General features: G+C 35.7%; 1 protein-coding gene across 7 annotated transcripts in view; it reads right to left on the bottom strand.

Moving 5' to 3' along the window:
* Positions 1 to 18,590, bottom strand: part of ANKRD6 (ankyrin repeat domain 6) — a 261,561-nt gene that overhangs the window by 117,480 nt on the left and 125,491 nt on the right. Inside the window, exons 4-5 of one of the 7 annotated variants that reach the window (XM_074187153.1) lie at positions 13,336 to 13,394; positions 13,099 to 13,215 (exon numbers count right to left, since the gene is read on the bottom strand). The exons of the other annotated variants lie outside the window; for them this stretch is intronic. The gene's annotated coding sequence lies outside the window, so the exon portion shown is untranslated. The remainder of the gene's footprint in view (positions 1 to 13,098; positions 13,216 to 13,335; positions 13,395 to 18,590) is intronic. 7 annotated transcript variants of the gene reach the window in all.

Genomic DNA, 18,590 nt, shown 5'->3' with positions numbered 1-18,590 from the left:
TCTGTGGGCCAAGGGAAATCTGTGAGTATAGCCAGATAGTTAGAGATAACACTAGCAAATGGGGGGATCAGGAAGAACTTCATCCAGATGGTGGTGGGTAAATTTCGTGTACTAAAGTCCTTAGTGAGTAATCATTCTAAGTACACCAAACTGTACCTGTATTTGCCTGAACTATCCTCAAATAAAATGCTATCATCTGTTCAATCAGGAATTCAAGGCAGGGCTTAAGATGGTGACAGTAGGGAGAGAAACCACACTAACTCTGCACTGCTTATTTTATGCAAAGGTAGCTCCAGAGATGCTAATTTTCATGCAATTTAAGCTGACTTAAAAGTGCTCAACTCTATTGGGACTTGGTCTCATGCTTATAATGTGGTATTATTATAAAGTAATTTAAAAAATATTTAATTGGCTCAACTTCAGAATCCTGTAAGAAATATCTTTGTCCTCTAGAAATTATTAAGTATTTATAATCTTTTTATACATAATCACAGTTGGAGGCCATAAAGAATAGTCTAGAGTTTTTCTGAGATAAAGGTACAGTAGAAAGAGCAGTGTACCTAGAGAACCTGGGGTTCAAATATTGGCACTACTAATTTCTTGTGTAATTTCAGGAAGGTCACTTCCCCCTCTTAATTTGCATCGTATAAAATGATGAGATTAGACTCAATGATCTCTCAGCTTCTCTCCAGCTCTGAATCCTATGATCTCAGAGCTATCTGCTCACCCAGTGGCACAATATAGTGCATGTATACTTAGAAGGGTCAGATCTAATATATGAACCCCTCCACAGTTTGGGAGTAAGCTATCATCAATTACCAGTTCTTAGATGCTGAAAATGCAAAAATTCTTTAAAATATAATAACAATTCCAAAGATGTTTAGTGGGAATTTACTTTTACAAACTCCCAACTCCCTTACTTCTTATCTGTCTCTGTAGTTAGCCCTCCTGGATGTTCTTCCTTACTCCCCACATTTCACTGTCCATGACTAGTTTTTTCTTCCTGCCAGTGCTACAGACAATTCTTCTTACAGAGATTCTCAGTTTTGTGGTATTCTATCCACCTTGGCAGATGAAAGGTGAAGTCTTTCCTTCCTGGCATCTGCCCCTCTACCACCCTCAGTCTGTCTAACAAACTCATGGGCCACTCTATAAAAAGGATCAGGATTGTCCCTCCTTCCCCAACAATCCTAATCTGATAAACCCATTCTGTACCACTTCCTTCAAATTTGCAGATTAATGAATTTTTCTCATCCACATCAAATCATGAAAAATCAGTTGTCAATTAAGACAAAAGAAGGTTTCAATCATTATTGGGGGAAATAACAAAGAAACACATTCATAATTGGACAGGTGATTTGCTAACCCTCTCATTTCACAAATGAGGAAATTGATCAAGAGATGTTAACTGACTTGCTTACCTACTACCTTTAGGATAAAAACAAATTTCTTTATTGGGTATTTAAAGCCCATTCCCATCTAACTCCAGACTATATTCTGTGAAAGTGGACATTAATTATCCTCACTTCCTCTATCTTTTAGTCAAATTAACTTTATTGCCATTCCTGTTATAGGGTATTCTATCTCCCACTTTTGAAGCATGGCTCAAGTTGTCCCTCATGCCTGGAAGGCTTTCCTCCACACCTCTACTTCTTGGACTCTCCATATTCTTTCAAGGGTCAGCTTAGGTGCTGCAGCCTATACCAAGGTCTTCCTGATCCTGTCCTCTCATCACTCACTCAACTATCACTCCCAAAATTACTTTTTATTTACTTATCCATATGTATTTTGCATTCCTACAGTAGAATGTAAGGACCATGAAAGCAACGACTTTTCTTGGAATATCTACCATCTATGAGAGTTTCTGGCACATACTAGGCCCTTAATAAATGCTTGTTGAATTAGATTAGATTGTATTGTCTAAGACCCCACAGGTAGTGTCAGAGCAGAGATTCATGTATGAATCCTGGAAAAATAAAAAATCCTTCAAGCTATAAATTGATATCTAGTTCTTTGCAACTTTATACCATTTGATCTTCATACTGGGAGGCAGATGGTATTGTTTTCATTTTACAAATGAGGAAACTGAGGCAGACAGAAATTGAGTGCCCAAAACCATCTAGTTAGCAAGTATCTGAGATCACATTTGAATTCAGAACTTGTTGATTCCAGTTCCAATCTTCTACCTGCTATATCATTTAACTACTTCTTAAATAGATATTATAGTAGAAAGAGTTGAATCAGGAGATCTAGTCTCAGTTCCTAACTGTGATTACTATGTGATTATGGGCAAGTAACTTATTATATTTGTCTGGTTTTTCTTATTTTTAAGAAAGGAATATAATATTTGTGAAAATTACCCCATAGGGTTGTAGAAGAAAGAGCTTTGAAATTCTTAAAATATTAAATAAATGTGAGCTATTATTATCATTAATATTAAACAGTGATCTAAAATTTGACAAGTCAAATTCATTATTCATATGATTGTAGACTTGGAGATTAAAAGAAACCTATAGGTCTTAAGGAGTCATTAAGTCTAAAGTTGGAAGGGACATCAGAAGCTATTGTACTTAATATTCTAATTTTACAGATGAGGAAACTGAGATCCAAAGAGAGTGGCTTGTCTGGAAACACAAAAGAAGTGACAGAGCTGTGTTTTGATTGTCTCCAAATACAGCACCCTTTCCAACATTCCATGCTGTCTAACTATTACAGAACCATATTTTGGACTTTTGTACCAAAGATCCAGAAAATGTAAGTGAAAATGCGAAGGGACTCCAGTTGAGGTTAATACTCCAATGTAACCAGACCACATATTTATTCACCAGATACCTGGAATGGAAAATTGAAAACAAAAAAGAATTCTTTTTGGATCAGTTTACTGCCTATTTTGTTTTTATTCAACTTGTTATTAAATTATAGAAAAATGAATATAATAGAGGGGAGAAAATAATGGGAATGATAGCATAGCTATGTATCTCTGAGCACTAAAGCACTAAACTAGTCATGGACAGTGAAATGTGGGGAGTAAGGAAGAACATACAGGAGTGCTAACTGTAGAGACAGATAAGAAGCAAGGGAATTGGAAATTTGTGAAAGTAATTTCCCACTAAACTGCTTTGGAATTGTTACTATATTTTTTTAATCTTTTTTTTTTAGGTTTTTGCAAGGCAAATGGGGTTAAGTGGCTTGCCCAAGGCCACACAGCTAGGTAATCATTAAGTGTCTGAGACCGGATTTGAACTCAGGTACTACTGACTCCAGGGCTGGTGCTTTATCCACTATGTCACCTAGCCGCCCCTGAATTGTCACTATATTTTAAAGAATTTTTGCATTTTTCAGCATCTAAGAACTGGTAATTGATGATAGCTTACTCCCCAACTGTGGAGGGGTTCACATATTAGATCTAACCCTTCTAAGTATACATTGTCTATGTGCTATAATACTGGAATTTACAATAGATACATTTCCCATGGCTTATCCCAACAGAGATAATAAAACATCCTCAAACATAAAATGCACACTATTTCAAGGCTGAGGGAATCTGATTCTCCATATGGGATAATAATTTTCTAAAATAATGTCTCAAAAATACTCCAATTTATTTCTCTTTCATCTTTTTTTTGAAAGGGCATTCCAGGGGAAGGTGCTTTTCAAATAAAAAAGTCTATCCATTTCAGATAAGTCTCTGAACCAGTAGGCTTTCCTAACATTTCTTCAATACTCAAGGAATCCAAGATTTTGTTGGTATATTTTATTTGAACAAAAAAACAAAAAACAAACAAACAAACAAACAAAAAACCCAAACTGCTGTCCCCTCAGACTTGGTCATGACTAAAAAATTAATCACCTAGTGGTAATTCTGGTGAAGAATACCCCTCATATCCAACAAACAATCTCTTACCTTGATGTCTTTGGGCAGGTTTCCCTTATGCCTTTGAATGTATTCCTCCCTATTCACTTCCATTAGGGAAGAGAATATGAACCAGCCACTGTGTTAAGCTCTTTATAAACATTCTCTCATTTGATTATTACAACAAACCTTAGAGGTAGGCATTACTATTATCACTATTTGACAGTTGGGGAAATGGAGACACATAGTGGGGAACACTTTGCAAATCATAGAACTAGGAAGTATTGAGGCTCAGGTCTTCCTGACTCCCAGCCCAGTGCTCTACATGCTATTCCACCTTCACCTCTCAAGGGAATAGCAACTCACATTTACAAAGTTCTGTCCTGTTTACTACCATTGGAGGTAGGTTGTCAGAGGGAAGGAAGATGTCAATACCTGGAAGCATTAAAAGAGGCCTCATGGAAGAGCTGGCACTTGAGGTGGGCCTTGAGCAAATGGAGTAAAGGAGAGAATGCACAATTATCACCATTGTGCAAAGGAGAAAAGTGAAGTTTGAAGAGTGTAAGTGGTTTGATCAGAGTTAAACAAGTACTAAGCATCAGAAATGGGGTTCAATTCTGTTAACTTTCTGATCAGAGCTCTTTCATGTTTCTTTGATCAACTTACGTTTTGTTATAGACAACAATCAACTTGCATATATTTCTTCAAAGAAAAAGAATTATCAAATTGATAGCTTCTAGAATAGAGACTCAAGCTGAGATTTAAAGATTCTCATAGATTCTGTGGATAGATTTCAGTTGATTGGGGGGAAATTACATCTTCATTTTCATTAACTTTTAACAGAAACAACACTTCTTTCAATTATTTAAAACCTTTACTCTGAGAAGGGATCTACAAGCTTCACTAGATTACCAAAAGGGGTCCATAATATAAAAATTTTGAAATAATATTTTAGGAATGACACACTGTTACCCTATGAATATCAAGGATATAAGATAAATTTGAGTACAAAAGGATATTTTCCCTTAAAAACCTTTAGGCTGTCCTTTCAAATATCTCATGCTTATGGAGTCCCCAACTGATTGTGGAACAACATGCAATGAAGGACAAAAAGGAAAGAAAAAAAAAACCAAAAAAACAAAAAACAACCCAAACCCCCACTTTCAGTTGCTGCTCTTATCTACTTGACAACTTACCTATCATTCACTAATCCAGGGTATTAAAATTAAGGGAAAGGATATCAGATGCTCTGTTCTAGATTTTAGAGGAAGAGGATAATGGGTTTTTAAGCCACTAGATAGACCAAATGATAACTCTGCTCATTGCAAGTAGTTGATAATAATTTAGTACAATGGTCTCATGACCCGATTACATAGACTTACTGGAGTTCTATTTCCATATTTTTATAGTTTTTAAGACTCAGTACTTGGTTGGAAAGGGAAGACCAGGAGAGGAAGAATAGCGAAGGACAGAGAAAACAAATGTGGAAGGACAGAATATTCCCAGAGCCTACTAAAATACAATGGACCTAACAATTGCTTAACAGTCTTATAATATACCTTAACAATCTTTTATAATATACCTCCCCTAGTTTTTAAATATCAAATAAGGTAACATCTATGAGGTTTTATACTTTTAAAATTGTGTTGCTTTTTATTGGTGCCTTGTTTTCACCTGACATTCCTATCCCACTCTCCTGAAAGTTTTCCCCTTGTAACAGAGGTTTAAAAAGAAATAAAAATTTAAACAATTCAAAACTCTCTGTATATATTCAGATATATGTATGTATGTATGTATATATATAGATATTGCTATACATACACATACTTTACATCCATAATCCTACATCTCAGTAAAGAAGGAGAGAGGTACAGAGGAAATTTTTTGAACTCTACCCTTTATCTTCTCCATTCAGAGGAAGGGAGGAGCCTCCAGGGACAAAGCTGTATGAAAACAGTGAGTTTAGAGTTGATTTCATCTTGTAGGATAAAGAAACTGTAATATGATAGAAAAAAATATGAGATTTGAAATCAGTATTGGGGGTTTAAGAAAACCAAAATATAAGTAATAACATAAAATTATGGAGCATAAAGAACACTTGACCTGGAATCAAAAGGTCTAGAATCAAATATTGACTGCCACTTACTATTTGTGTGATCCTGAACAAATCATAACTTCTCTGTGGCTCAGTTTCCTCATTTATAAAACTAAGATGGGAAAAGTCACATTTTTATTTTAATATAATTGGTTTCCTTTGTAATCTTGTACATTTAATTGCATGCATTTAAAAACCTTTATTTGTAGAAGGGGTCCACAAAATTTATAAACTGTAAAATGGATCTATGACACACACACACACACAGATAAAGGTAAAGAACTTTTGGTCTAGATAATGGCTATAGATTTTTCAAACTCAAAATTCTTTTTCCTATGTTACAAGTTCTAAAAATGATTTTTGGCACCACTTCCTGGACATCTCCTCACCATGCTACTAAACATGCACATTCCCCCCATCTCTCCAGCACCCCTTTATATGTTATATTTACTCCATTAGAATATAAGCTCCTTGAAAGCATGGACTATCTTTCTATTTGTAATTCCAATACTTATACCAGAACCTAGTACATATAAAGTATTTAATAAATGCTTTATTTATATATCTTAAAAGTGACTGAAAATCTCTACTCTTTGACCTAGAAATTCTTCATCTAAGTAAATATCCCAAGGAGGTCAAAGAGAAAAGTATCTATAGCAAAATATTTTTGTGGCAACAAAGAAGTTAAAACCAAGGCTGTACTCTGATTGGGGAATGGCTAAATGGATTTGGTCCTTTAAGAGAAGGGAATATTATTATACTATAAGTAATATAAAGATAAAAAATTCCAAGAAGCATCTTAAAGGAAGAATTCTTCATATAAGAAGACTTTTATGTGATAATCAAAGAGAATAAACAGAACCAGAAAATATACATGGCTAAAATGACATACATTAAAATATCAATAAGACAATGATAATAGTCATATTAGCCCCCAAGAGTTCAAAAAATTCCCTCTGTACCTCTCTCCTTCTTTACTGAGATGTAGGATTATGGATATAAAGTATCTATATCTATATCTATATCCATATCTATTCTATATATCTAATCTACATCTATACATACATATATCTGAATATATACAGAGAGTTTTGAATTGTTCAAATTTTTATTTCTTTTTATACTTCTCTTACAAGGGGAAAACTTTCAGGAGAGTGGGATAGGAATGTCAGGTGAAAACAAGGCACCAATAAAAAAACAACACATCATGGATAGGTAGAGCTAATACAATAAAAATGGCAATTCTACCAAAACTAAACTATCTGTTTAGTGCCCTACCAATCAAAATTCCAAAAAATTACTTTAATGAGTTAGAAAAAATTGTAAGTAAATTCATATGGAGAAATAAAAAGTCAAGAATTGTCAGGAGCTTAATGAAAAAAAATGCAAACGAAGATGGCTTAGCACTACCCGATCTAAAATTATATTATAAAGCATCAGTCATCAAAACTGTTTGGTATTGGCTAAGAAATAGAGTGGTGGACCAGTGGAATAGACTAGGTAAAAGCAGGAGAGGATTATAGTAATCTGCTGTTTGATAAACCCAAAGAGTCAGGCCACCGGGATAAAAACTCCCTCTTTGATTAAAAACTGCTGGGATAATTGGAAGTTAGTATGGAAGAAACTTAGATTAGACCAACACCTCACACCCTTTACCAAGATAAGATCCAAATGGTTACAGGACATAGACATAAAAAACAATACTATAAGCAAATTAGAAGATCAAGGACTAGTCTACCTGTCAGATCTATGGAAAGGGGAACAGTTTATGACTAAGGAAGAGTTGGAGAACATCACTAAAAAAACAACACAATTTTAAAAGTATAAAACCTCATATATATATATTACCTTATTTGATATTTAAAAACTAGGGAAGGGGGCGGCTAGGTGGCACAGTGGATAAAGCACCGGCCATGAAGTCAGGAGTACCTGGGTTCAAATACGGTCTCAAGACACTTAATAATTACCTAGCTGTGTGGCCTTGGGCAAGCCACTTAACCCCATTTGCCTTGCAAAAACCTAAAAAAAAACTAGGGGAGGTATATTATGAAAACTATCATTCCCATTTTATTTTTAACTAGTCTTATTTTACAGAATAGCAAACTGGTATGCTTAAGAGGTGAAATAGTTTGCCTAAGTAGTAGAGCTAGGACTTAAACCCCCAAGACTCCTGATTTCAAATCTCATATTTTTTTCTATCATATTACAGTTGCTTTATCCTACAAGATGACATCAACTCTAAACTCACACCTTTTTCATACAGCTTTGTCCCTGGGGCTCCTCCCTTCCTCTGAATGGAGAAGATAAAGGGTGGAGACATTTGGACAGCTCCTTTCAGATGCCCCACTTAAGGAAGGTGCCCAAGTCAATCATCTTCAAGTTTCCATCCTCAGTTACAGGGCTTCATCTTGCTCCAGAGTCAGGTACCCTTCTCTATCCTCTTCAATTTCTTTTTATGTGTTGTCTTCTCCCATTAGATTGTGAGCTCCTTAAGTAAGGGTAGAACAGCTGCCCTCATAGCACTATATAGGTGCTAAACAATGATTATTAACTACTGACTTCTCAAATAAAATCTTTAATAAAAGGAAAAAAAAACTATTGACTTCTGAACTTTGAGGATATAATTATGAGGGGGGGAAGCCTAGCCAAGAGACAAAACATGGAATGGACAAAAGACTAACTATAGCCGTGTGGGGAATGTAGGAAGAGGGAGACCAGGAAAGACCAGGAAAGATAAGAAAGCAAGAAATAAGAAACAAAGTCAGCATATTTGAGAGCATACTTCATTGGGTCTATGATTTCCGTCTTATGAGCAATCTATATCCAAAAATTCAGATCCTTGACACAAAAGTCCATTTGGTGGTGCTAGAAATCTACCTCTGGATCTCTTGACTTTGCATGGGTATTAACGAATTGATTGTGTGGCATGGGAGGCACTACTAGCTCAGGATTGCCCACCATGGCATGCCCTCATAAGAGAAGGTGCTCTGTTCCTTTAGTAAAGAAGAATTGTAGCAGACAAAAGGAAGCAAGCTATGCAAATTTAGAAAATACACCTTAGGGGCGGCTAGGTGGCGCAGTGGATAAAGCACTGGAATAAGGATCTGGTCTCAGACACTTAATAATTACCTAGCTGTGTGGCCTTGGGCAAGCCACTTAACCCCATCTGCAAAAGCCTAAAACACAAAACAAAACAAAACAAGAAAATACACCTTAAATGACACATGGACTATTTGTGCCCAACCTGTGGAAGAGCATTCTGAGGTTATATTACTCTTATCAACCATGATCGGAGACACTGTAACTTGATTCTCATAAAGTGATGTCATTTTGATCCTCTTGAAAAAAGAACAAAAATCTTGGAGCATGTTTTAGAGATGATCTTATTCTCTATTTCTTTCATGTAACTTTTAATTGGTAATATGTGGCAATTTATGTCCATTGTAGTCTTGCTAGAACCTTTGGTGACCAGTAACTTTAATTCTTTGGAGAATGGAGAAAAAATCTCTTTGGAGAATGAATTGTATCATTCATTTTTTCTTTACCACACAGGCTGACAGGTGTGATAAAGGGTCCAGATCCTCTTTCATTCGAGGGAATTTCCTCCCAAAGAGTATTTAGTATCAATTTAAGAGGACATTTCTGCAGAAAAACAACACCTACATGTATTGCTAATTTAAGTTTTTCAAATCAAAACATTGTCATGGTACTGGCAAAACAGTCAGCAATCTTCATTTAAAAAAAAAAGAACTGTGGTATATTTTTTTCTATGAATAGAAAGAGAGAAGCAGTTATACTTCTAATGCCTATGCCTGTCTTTTATATTATAGTATGTAAGGCCTTAGATTTGTTCATTAAACAGAGTACTAAAATATGCCTAATGTTAAACAATATGTATATGAACAAATCATAAAACATCAATTGACATTTAGCAAATAAAGAGTTTAACAATTAATTCCTACTCATTTGACCAAAATGTATAAAAAGAAGTTCAAGTTTACTCTGTGCCTGGGAACAAGAAGTAAATTGAAAAATGCTTGCATTTCTAGGCAATCTTTAACAAGAACTTTCTTAGCTAATTTTAAGTTCCACCAGAGGGAATGAAATGATTTAGTATTTAATCATACTTACTTATAATTCTTTCTAATTATAATAAGCATATAGAGAGACTATATCCCTAATGAAATTGGAAATTATTTGAGTATGGGGGTTGTTGATCTTCCTAAAGTACAAGCCTGACTATATCATTCTCCCTAGTCAAACAACTCCAGAAGTTGCCAACTGCCTATAAGATCATATATAAAATGCTCTGACTGTTAAAATCCTTCATAACCTGACCACTTCCTATCTTCCCTATTTTCCTACACCTCACTCCCTCTCTATTGCAATTCAATGACATTGGCCTTCTTAGAATAAGACCTGCCATCTCTTGACTTGAGGTGTTTTCTCTATGACTGTCCCCAGTGGCTGTAATTCTTTTCCTCCTCATCTCTATCTCTTGGCTTCCATGGCTTCTGTGAGAAATCCTTTCTAGTTCTCTTTAATCTTAGTTCCTTCCTTCTGAGATTATCTCCAATTTATTCTGTATAAAGTCAGTTTGTACATAGTTTTTTTGCATGTTGTATTCCCCATTAGGCTCTGAGTTTCTTAAGAGCAGGGAAAATGGTATCTATGGTAATTCCAACACTTAGCAGAGTAACTAATACATAGAGGTGCTAAAAAATGAAGTTTGTTGATTTGACTTTTACTTTTTTCTAACTTCTCACATTTTGCACATTTTAGGTGTTCTACAAACATCTGTTGAATGATTGAATGAATTAAAACAAACACTATTAGAAGCAATTCTCAGGGGCAGCTAGGTGGCACAGTGGGCCCTGGAGTCAGGGGGACCTGAGTTCAAATGTGAACTCAGACACTTAATAATTACCTAGCTGTGTGACCTCGGGCAAGACACTTAATTAACCCCATTGCTTTGAAAAAACTTGAAAAAAAAGTAAATCTCAGCCAGGTCTATATTATTGAAAACTGAATTTAGCTTATTATTCTTTTTCTTGGCATGTTCAGGGGAGAGAATGAATCTGAAGATAAAAGTATCACTTTGGTAAGCTCTTCTCATCTCTGTCTACTTTGTAGTGGGTCAGAGGTAAATGTAAATATTATATTTATTCAAGAAATAATGCTAAAATACTGTATATCTATGTTCTATGTTAGCTATTGTGGGGATACATAGGAGGAATGAGACCTGTCCTCTTAAAGTTTACAATCTAACTGGGAATATATACACTTTCAAGAAGTGTTAAAAACAATATTTCTAGACTCCATAATTTCAGTGTTGTCCTCTACCAACATAGATTACAATCTCACCAATGAATTAAATCAATCAATAAGCATTTATTAAATGCCAATGTGACCAGGCACTCTAGTAGGTGCTAAGAGTACAGAAACAAAATCTGGACAGTATCTGACTTCAAAGAGCTTATATTCTGTCAGGGAGACAATATGGATGAGCGTACATGTACACATGCACACACACACACACACCCTGCCTTGAGCTGACTTTCATGATTTGCAATCAATAGTCAGATGGTAAGTGTCTTTGAACAGGACAATTTATGAGAAACATATAGTAATAAAATCTTAGATCTAGAGGTGAAAGGGACTTTGGAAGTCTCTAGTACAACTAGAAGTTAAATGACTTTCCCAAATGTTGTAGGGTTCCTTAAACTATGGCTGCCACAATTCATTTCACCTGTTCTGATTTGTTGTTTTGTTTTTTAATGATCCTCTTTATTCTGTGTACAAGGATGTGTTTGCATCTTAGACTATTGTAATTAGAAGTGTCAACCTTCCTCTGAGGAATACAAATGAACTGATATTGCTTACCATAGAATAAATAAATGCATGTATACAGTTACATGTTAGCTTTATTATTTATGAAGGCATTTTCTTCTTTTTAAGATCTTTGTATATTAGAACCTATCGAATCCTATAGAATCAAAGCATTTCCAAATAGAATCACAAAGGAAAAGTTGATAAACACTTCCAAAAGTTTGTAATAAGCACTTAAAAGGAACAACCTAAGACCATCCTCCTGGCACTAGTCAGGTAATTCTGAAGCAGGACTCATTCATGATTTTAAATTGTTTCTTGCTTTCTTTTACTTTCACAAATGAAACCAATTGGTCTCTTCCCCTCTTCTCCCTCATACTCAAACTAGAAGTTCTTGCATAAAGGTGCATTTGAGTAAGAAATGCATTTTTAAAGAAAGAAATGAGAGTCACTGAAGTTTCATTTTTTTTAAATGCAGAAAAAAGAAACAAAGGAAGTACAGGAAGAAGCCTAGACTGTAACCCAGGAATTCTGGACACACAGTTCTACTGTTGAGCTATTCTCCATTACTTTTTGGCTATGCCCTTTAGGGCAGGAGAAGGTCTAGTATATAATAGTAGAAAATCACTCATGTTCAGTGAGTTCAGTCTTAGCCACTGCTTGGGGACCGCCCCTGTGGTAAGTGCATTGAAGAATACCTTGAGCCAGGTGCTAAACCATTCCTCAAGCACCACCCTGGACCCACATTGGTCCAAACTATATTGCTGGAACAACATGGCCCCAATTCCATGCCCCTAGATCTATGTTGAGCTCAGCTTCTTTTCTTTCCTTTTTAAGCACTATATCCTCTTAAACCTCAAATTCTGCTAATCAGTTTATTCGTTAACTCACTCTCTTGCTGCTTCTCCAAAGATCTTAATCTGTGAACTTTTTGTAGTCACCTGTGACTACAAAACTTCTAAACTTTCAAGCAACCTGTGAATTAAAGTTATGATTTTTTTCTTACCCTCCTGAGTCAGAGATTAGTGAGTCTTCACCCCCAGATAAATCCCCATAGATGAATCTTTACCCCCCTTCCCCCCACAGCCTATTTCTGCCGGTCTTCAAGACAAGTTGACTATAGGTTACAATGTTTAGCTTAGTACTTGGCAGATAGTAAGCACTTACTAAATGCTTACTGATTGATTATACATTTAAAAAGAAAAGCAAATTGTACATAATAGAGACTGGCAATTTCATGTACAACCCCCCCCCCCCACTTCTACTATGTATTTGGAAATGTCTATTTTTAAATTTAAATTTTATTTTCACAATGACTTACCTTCTCACCTTCCCAGACAAGTAGAAATTTAAAAATGCCTGTTTTATTTGATGTTTGTTAAGTTCAGAATAAAATTAATTTAAAAATGTCCATCTGGGTCCCCAAGATTCATAGCACCTGGAGTTAACAGTTAAGACCATCCATCCTTGTTAATCAAATGGGTAAATGATGACACATTCTACCCCATAGTCTCATGCTCCTTGACCATTTATTGTGCTCATAGATCCCAAAGGATACATCTGGAAATAGGTAATAGATAACATCTTGTTCCCCAACCAATCACCAACAGAGAATTCCTGAAAAGAAAGGATATCTATCAGAGACAGAACTTATTCTGTACAACTGGGAAAGGTATGAAACCATTTTTAAAGGGGACATGCTATCACCCCAATCTGGATACAGATTTGGATGACATAACCATTTCCCTATTCCATCACTAATCAGAGATATTCATTACTAAATTTCTTTTGGACATGTATTAATTGTGGACTTTCTATTTTGATCTGCTCTAGTAAGAAGGTTAAGTTATCACAGTCATTTAGAGAGGCATTTACATCTACCAGATGTAGGAATTGAAAGGAAGACAAGAAACTGAGTCTCATTTTAAAAATCTATAAACTAATAGAGAAATTGCATCCCAATTCCTATAGTAAATGACACGAATAGGTCATACAGGTAGTTAGAGGCAATACAGGTATTTGAACTAAAGTCCTCTAACCACAAAGTTTTCAAACTTGTATAAATTGTTCTAATTCTGTTCATTTTTCTTCATCAACTTATACATGTTTTCAAGATCATTTATTTTTATAATATTTATATATTTATATGTTCTATTTCTGCTCACATTTCATACAAGTCTTTAGATGTCTCTGTGAAATTATCTATTTCCTCATTTCTTACAGTACAATAGCATTCTATTGTGTTCATAACTATAAACCATTCCCCAATTAATAGGCTTATCACCTTTGTTTCCAGTTTTGGAGGGTTTGGGGGGTTTTTTTGGTCAGTACAAAAAGAGTTACTCTACATATTTTGTACACCTAGGACATTTTAATTTTTCTTTAATATTTTGAAGAGTATAGACCTAGTAGTGATCAAGCTGGGTTGAAGCAATGAAAAAATACTAATAATATACATATATTTCTTTAGTATTTACAGAGTAACTTTTACAGAACAGCTTTGTTGCAGGTATCATTATCCAAAATGTGCAAGTGAGAAAACAAAAGTTCAGAGACAGTTTAGGGGGCATGTAGTTAATAAAATATTCACATACATAGAACTCAAAAGGTCTAACTCCCAGACAGGGCAATAAGGCATAGTGGACAGAGAATAGGACTGGCAGTAAGACAGACCTCTCAAGCCTCTATTTGCTCTAAATCTAGAATTCTATCACCACTTAGGCTCTTTCCACTAAAAAGAGCTAATGCTATCTGATAAACAATGTATTCTTTCCCAATCTATCCTCTGCTTTCCTCTCTCACTCCCAAAAGATGCCAAAGGTTATTTTTTTCCATCATATTCTTTGGTGGGTGGGGCAAAAAACAAAGTCAGACCTGGATCTTGAAAACACAGATCAAAATATTTTTATACCTGTTAATTGCTGCAGTGAATAGAATTTTGGACTTGAATTTTTTTTAAAGGTTTTTACAAGGCAGTGGAGTTAAGTGGCTTGCCCAAGGCCACACAGCTAGGTAATTATTAATTTGAACTCAGGTCCTCCTGACTCCAAGGCTGATGTTCTATCCACTGTGCCACCTAGCTGCCCCATGCACTTGAACTTTTAAAGAACAATTAGTACCAATACTAAACAAGATAATCTCAAAAACTGAGAAAGAAAGCTCTTTAACAGATACTTTTTTTTTTAAGATAAATTTTTAACTTGGAGTCAGGGATACCTGAGTTTAAATCCTGCTATAGAACCTGTCATGTAATCCTGAGCAAGCTAGTCAATCTTTCTTAGCCTCAGTTGCTAATAATAACAAAGATAATAGATAATATTAGCACCTTCCTTCCAGAATTGCTAGGAGGATCAAATGAGATAATGTGTTTAAACAACTTTATAAATCTTGAAGTGCCATATATTGTTGTTCAGTCATTTCAATCACATTTGATTCTTCATGACCCCATTTGGGGATTTCTTTTTTTTAATATTTTATTTATTTTTGAGTTTTAAAGTTTTACAATTCCCCCCCCATCTTGCTTCCCTCCCCCCACACCCATAGAAGGCAGTCAGTTAGTCTTTACATTGTTTCCATGGTATACATTGATCTAAGTTGAATGTGATGAGAAAGAAATCATATCCTTAAAGAAGAAAAATAAAGTATAAGAGATAGCAAAATTACATAATAAGATAATGAGTCCCCCCCCCCAAATTAAAGTTAATAGTCTTTGGTCTTTGTTTAAACTCCACAATTCTTTCCCTGGATACAGATGGTATTCTCCATTGCAGATAGCCCCAAATTGTCTCTGTTGCACTGATGGAACGAGCAAGTCCATCAAGGTTGATCCTCACCCCCACACCATTGTCAGGGTGTACAGTATTTCTCTGGTTCTGCTCATCTCACTGAGCATCAGTTCATGCAAATCCTTCCATGCTTCCTTAAATTCCCATCTCTCCTGGTTTCTAATGGAAAATAGTGTTCCATGACATACATATACCACAGTTTGTTAGCTATTCCCACAAATAGAGTTTTTTAGTCTATGTCTTCCGATAGCTCCTTCAACTTCTCCTCTAAGAGTTTGGATGCTATACCATTGGGTGCGTACATATTTACTATTGTAATTATTTTAATGTACTTTTAGGATGATATAGTTTCCTTCCTTATCTCTTTTAACACTATTTTTGCAGCTGCTTTGTCTGAGATAAGGATTGTAACCCCTGTTTTTTTCACTTCAGCTGAAGCAAAATATATTTTGCTCTAACCTTTTACTTTTATTCTATATGTATCTCTCTGCTTCAAATGAGTTTCTTGTAAGCAGCATATTGTAGGATTCCAGTTTTTAATCCACTCTGCTATTTGCTTATGTTTTAAGGGAGAGTTCATCCCATTCACATTCAAAGTTATAATTACTAATTCTTTATTGCCCTCTGTGCTATCTTCCCTCTGTTTGTATTTTTTCCTTTTCCCTCTTTATCCATATTCCCCAGTATTTTGTTTCTGAATACTGTCACCTTCAGTGTATTTGCCCTCCTATATCAACCCCCACTCCCCTTTCTTTCCCCTTTTCCCCTTCCTTCTGTTGGTTCCCTTTTTCCTCCCCTCCTCATCCTCCCTCCCTTTCCCCCCTTTTAATACTTGAAAGGTAAGATAAGTTTCTTAAGTGAATGTGTGTAAGTTAACTTTAAGCCAAGTCTGATGAGATGAAGATTCAGGTGGTTCTCACTTTCTCCCTTCTTCCCCTCTATTACAATAGGTCTTTTGTACCTCTTGATGTAATGAGATGTACCCTATTCAATCTCTTCCATCCTCCCACTCCTTACTATACCCCTTTTTAAGAAGGTATTGTTTTTAAATCATTCTGAGTCACAGAAAAGTTATGAGTGTCCATCACTTCTGGCTAAGTATATTCTCTCTAATAGAGTTACAATTCTTGAGTTATTAGAGTCTTTCTCATAGGGATTTAGCTTGCTTAATCTTATTGGATAGCAGGGTTTTTTTCTTTACCTTTTTCTTTTTTAACCTTTTCATGTGTCTCTTGAGCCTCCTGCTTGATTTCCAAATTTTCTATTTAGCTCTGGTCTTTTCATCAGGAATGTTGGAAGTCTCACAGTTCATTAAATATCCATCTTTTCCCCTGGAAGAGAAGGCTCAGCTTTGCCAGATAGTGGATTCTTGGCTGTATTCCAAGCTCCCTTGCTCTTTAAAATATCTCATTCCAGGCCCTTTGATCACTTAATGTTGATGCAACCAGGTCCTGTGTAATCCTTACTGTGACTCCTTGGTATTTAAATTGTTTCTTTCTGGCTGCCTACAGGATTTTCTCTTTTATCTGATAGTTCTGGAATTTGGCCACAACATTTCTTGGTGTTTTCATTTTAGGATCTCTTTCTGGAGGGGATCGATGTAGTCTTTCAATAACCATTTTGCCCTCTGATTCCATGATATCAGGGCAGTTTTCCATTACTAAATCCTGTAATATTAAGTCTATGCTTTTTTTTTCAATGTTTTCAGGAAGTCCTATGGTTGTCCCTTCTCAATCAGTTCTTGAGGTCAGTGGTTTTGCTGATGAGGTATTTTACATTTTCTTCTATTTTTTTCAGTCTTTTGGTTTTATTTAACAGAATCTTGTTGTCTCATAAAGTCATTAGTTTCTACAGATTCCATTCTTTTTTTAGAGAAAAATTTTCTTCATTTACCTTTTGCAACTCTTTTTCCAATCGGTCAATTCTATTTTCGAAGGACTTTTATACTTGGCCAATTGATGATTTGAGAGAATTATTTTCTTTTTGTATTTGTCCAATTGTATTTTCCAGTGTTTTGTTTTCTTGTTGCAATGTGTTAATTTTCTCTTGAGTTTCTTTTTCCAACTTTTCCAATTGATTTTAAAACTCCTTCCTGATTTCTTCAAGGAAGTCTTTCTGGGCTGGAGACCAATTCATATTCTTCCCAGAAGTGCTGGATCTCTCTGGGTTAGAATCAGGTCTTTCTAAGTATTTCTCCATGGGTTCCCCCTTTTTACTGGTTTTTCTTCATTTTTCTAGGATCTTGTGTTGGGGGGCAGCAGGGCTAGCTCTCAGAGGTTTGTTTTTGAAGATCCTAGAGGCTTTCACTTGGCTTAGTAATTCCAAGGACTGGCCAGGAGGGGGTGCTGATTGCTTTCTCTAGAGTGATTGAAGCCTTCTCCCAATCCTTGTGGTAGGTGTTCTTCACCTAGCTTCTTTTTCTGGGTTTTGTTGAACAAGTTTCTGTTAAGAGGTTTCTTTCATGTTATTTTTGAGGGGACACAGGGAGTGCTTAATACAGTGCCTGTTATCTCTCAGCCATCTTGGCTGGAAGTCCCGATATAAAATCTGAAGTGGGGTTCTGAGGCTCCCAGGGCTCAATCCCTTGGATCCAGGATTCCTAGGACCTGCAAGCACAGAACTGGCTTCCAGAAGGCAGAATGATCTCAGCTCCCAGGGAAAAGAGGACAGAGCTCTGACACCCAGGGAAGGCAGAGCAGGCTCAGTTCCACTTGGGGATTTCTTGCCAAAGATACTGGAGTGATTTGCCATTTCCTTCTTGAGTTTATTTTACAGATAAGGAAGCTGAGACAAAGAGGATTAAATGATTTGCCTCATTTAGTTAGTAAGTATCTGAGGTCAAATTTGAAAGCAGGTCTTAAACACCAGGCTTAGTGCTGTATTCACTTAGTAATTTCAAGATACTTTCTAAATACCAGCTATTATTATTAACCATTAATATTATTATCCCGATGAATAACTTGGTTAAACACTCTCTTTAATTGCTTTTCCCCCTTACTGATTCAGATTTGATTTCTATTTTACAAAG

This window comes from Macrotis lagotis, chromosome 5 (assembly GCF_037893015.1).
Source record: "Macrotis lagotis isolate mMagLag1 chromosome 5, bilby.v1.9.chrom.fasta, whole genome shotgun sequence".
Classification (NCBI taxonomy): Eukaryota; Metazoa; Chordata; class Mammalia; order Peramelemorphia; family Peramelidae; genus Macrotis; species Macrotis lagotis.
This window is presented reverse-complemented; position numbering and strand designations above follow the sequence as displayed.